Genomic DNA, 3,131 nt, shown 5'->3' with positions numbered 1-3,131 from the left:
GCGACTCCTGCGTCCCGGTGCAGAGCGCTGCCCGGATCTTGGGCGGCCTGGGCCCGGCGCTGCAGAGCCCTCCCGGGCCTCCCGGCTGCGCACGGGCCCCCAGCGGGGTGGGCGCTGGGGGCGGCCCGCTCTGGGCGACTGCCGAGGGGCGGGCGGAGGGCCGGGCTCGGCTGGCGGCGGGGCGGGGGCCGCCGGGACTGGCCGCGCGGCCTGAAGCCAGCCCGGGGGCGGCGGGAGCGGGACGCGCGGCGGCGGCGAGCGCAGGTAAAGAGGAGGACTCGGCGCCGGGCCGGGGGACGGCGCCCCCTGGGCGCGGAGCCAGTGGCCGCGGCGACCGCTCAGCCGCCAAACGGCGCGCTCGGCTCACACTGTCCCGCCGCAGACGGGCTTTGTGGCTGTGCGTGCGCGAGTGTGAGTGTGACTGCGCGCGCGCTCGCCCGTGCCGGGTGTGGGTGGGTGTGCGTACACGCGAGCCGGCCTGCGGGAGGCGAGGCTCTCCGGGCCTCCTTTACCAGCCGGTTGACCGAGCCCCGGGAGGGAAGTGGCCGCAGCCGCCCGGGCCGCCGGCTCTCCTGTCCCTCGGCCAGGTCAGTGCGCCCTCGGGCCCGCGCTGTGCGCAGTGTCTGCGGCCGAGACCCGCCCAAGTGACACGTAGGTGGCCTCCGGTTACCTGGGTCGGGGTGGGGGCACGGGAAGGCTTGCGAGGGGCCCTCGAGGTTCGCCCAGAGCCTCGTTCCGGTGGACGTGGACGGCTGGGGGGAGGTCCCCGCACCCCGCGGCGCAGAGCTGCTGAAGGCGCGGACTCCCGCACCCCTTGCTTCCCACAGTCGACTCGGTCGTCCCTCCCGGGCTGAGGACTTTTCACTTAAGTTTCTGTCCAGCCGCCTAACAAACATGCTTAGCAAGTAACTGGGGATTGTAAGGCAAGGGAGGGACCTGGTTTTGAGTCGACGGTTTTGAAATCGACAGGCTCCTTTGGCTTGTGTAGGACTCATTTGTTGTGAATGGATTTGAAGTTTAATCTTGTTTTTCGTTGCTGCCATTTGGCCTTTGATATGTTAAGAGTGTAGGCATTCAGGACTTGTTGCTGCCTTCTGTCTGGGGCCTGAGATTGTTGCTCTCCGCCGCTGCTCTTTATTTTACTTTTTGTTGAAATCCATGGATATATCATAAATGCGGGCGCTGTCGTGTTTCACTATGAATGCGTTGTTTCCCATTGGAATAGATACATATATGTAAACGTAAATATCGAAAACGTAACTAGTTATTAGAGCAGAGTCCTCTATCGCTTAGGGCTCTAACAGTCTGTTTTTCACCTATTTGCATAAGTGTCATTTGCTAAGCGTAAGCATAACTGTGAAGCCAGAGATCTGAGATTTAAAGTCTGCCATTCTGGTTAAAGGGAGAGTCTGTACTCGGAAAATTCCAAATTCTTGTAAGAAGTTCTTCTCTCGTCAGATAACAGAGTGAGTCCCCAGGAAAAAGGGTGTATATTAGAGTTATGGCTGTTTGATCCAAACACATTGCGTTAAAACGCATGCACACACGGATGTAATACCACCTCCTTATTTCTGCCCTCGATTCTCCAAGTCCGGGTAGGAGTGAGCATAATTGCCCCAAATGCAAAACTATGAATAATGATCAGCGTTTTAAGTATATTAAGGATGTATTTTTCTTGATGCCATTTAATTTGAGGATAAAGACGCCAAGTAGCAAGAGGAGGAGGTAGAGTGAGGCAGTACGGTACCGCCTGAGGAGCAGGCGGAACCTGGGTTGTCTAATCTGAGCCCGCCCGCGCACCGCGTCCCCTAGCGGTGCGACCTTAGCCAGTCAGGTCAGCTCGGTGTCCTCATCTGGAAAATGGAAGGTGTTTGACGAATCTTTGCTGTTCCTTCTAGCTCCCCAAATAACTAGAAATCGGTGGGTGGCAATCCCATGTTAGCTCAGCAGGTACGGAGTAAAGGGAAGTGAGAGGGCAGGAGGGCCAAGAAGGTGGAAAAAACCCAGCAATGGGGGATGCCTGGAGGGGAGAGAACCTATAGTTGGGAGTTGATTTTTTCCATTTTTTCATTCCTCCTCCTCAAGGCAATCAGTAATACTCCCCCTGCCCGCATCGATCTCGTTACCCTTATTATTTAAAGCTTGTGAGCCTGCTTATCTAAGGCGAAGTCAAGGTGGTCCTTGGAGTCCAACCTCTACTTAGTATCACCTGATGGATTTTTCATGTGCATCATTGTCTCTCAGGGGAACAGCTGCAGCCCAGTGCTGCAGGCGCTCAGCATGGATTTCAGTATACCTCGGAGTGATGGGAAAAAATAACAGAGGTGGGAATGTAAGTGGCAGCCCTTTCAAAACTTCTATTTGCGTTCAAGGCTAATATTTTCCAAAAAGTAATTTGATTTTTTTTTTCAAGTTATACCTTAGACGTTGCAAGGTTTTATTGAATCAGTTCTGTACTGTCCTACTGGAACATTCAAAGAAAGTAAAAATCTCACTTGCTAAGACTTTCTGGTACACAATCACATTCAGTCTGAAGTTAGTGATATTTAGGGCCAAGAATCATTACAAATGCTTAGTAAGGAAAGTTGCAATCTGGGCAGAATACACTGTATCATTTTCACTGGGAAGTTCCAAGTATTCAGCAAATAACAACACTTTTGGAATTCAGCTTGAGGTCAATATTTTAATGTCTGTGCTTGATGTGTGGCCTGTCTTCCTTTAATTTTTTTTTTTTTGCTATCAATATGCCTACACCCTTGAGGAACATGATTTATATATAAGTGAAGTGTGATGTAATAAAAACTCAAACATAACCTCTTAATTTAGAGTTTGAAAAGTGCCCTGGTCTTGTTAAGTCAACATCATTCTACTGTGTAGGTTCTTAATTTTACATATCCTGTTACCCCAAAAGTCCCTGTAGTGTTATTACATAAATGTGGAAAACTATTATGGATGTCTTAGAAAGTTGGGGGAAGAAGGAAATTTTAGTTTGACAAATAATATTGAATTCTTTTCATGTGGCAGATACAAGGATGACAAGGAAACTCCAGCAAGAGCTACAATGCTGGAGGAAAAGATGCAGCTAACTTTAGTATATATATTGAATATATATATGCTATATATGCTATATT

General features: G+C 51.0%; 1 protein-coding gene across 2 annotated transcripts in view; it reads left to right on the top strand.

The window, feature by feature from the left end:
- The first annotated feature begins 349 nt into the window (after positions 1-349).
- Positions 350-3,131, top strand: part of LPAR1 (lysophosphatidic acid receptor 1) — a 149,081-nt gene continuing 146,299 nt past the window's right edge. The window contains exon 1 of one of the 2 annotated variants that reach the window (XM_012641200.1): positions 350-587. The gene's annotated coding sequence lies outside the window, so the exon portion shown is untranslated. The remainder of the gene's footprint in view (positions 588-3,131) is intronic. The other variant, XM_012641201.1, reaches the window with a different exon arrangement.

The sequence above is a fragment of the Propithecus coquereli genome, unplaced genomic scaffold, assembly GCF_000956105.1.
Source record: "Propithecus coquereli isolate 6110/MARCELLA unplaced genomic scaffold, Pcoq_1.0 Scaffold163, whole genome shotgun sequence".
NCBI lineage: Eukaryota > Metazoa > Chordata > Mammalia > Primates > Indriidae > Propithecus > Propithecus coquereli.
Note: the sequence above shows the minus strand (reverse complement) of the source record. Positions and strands in the feature narration are given on the sequence as shown.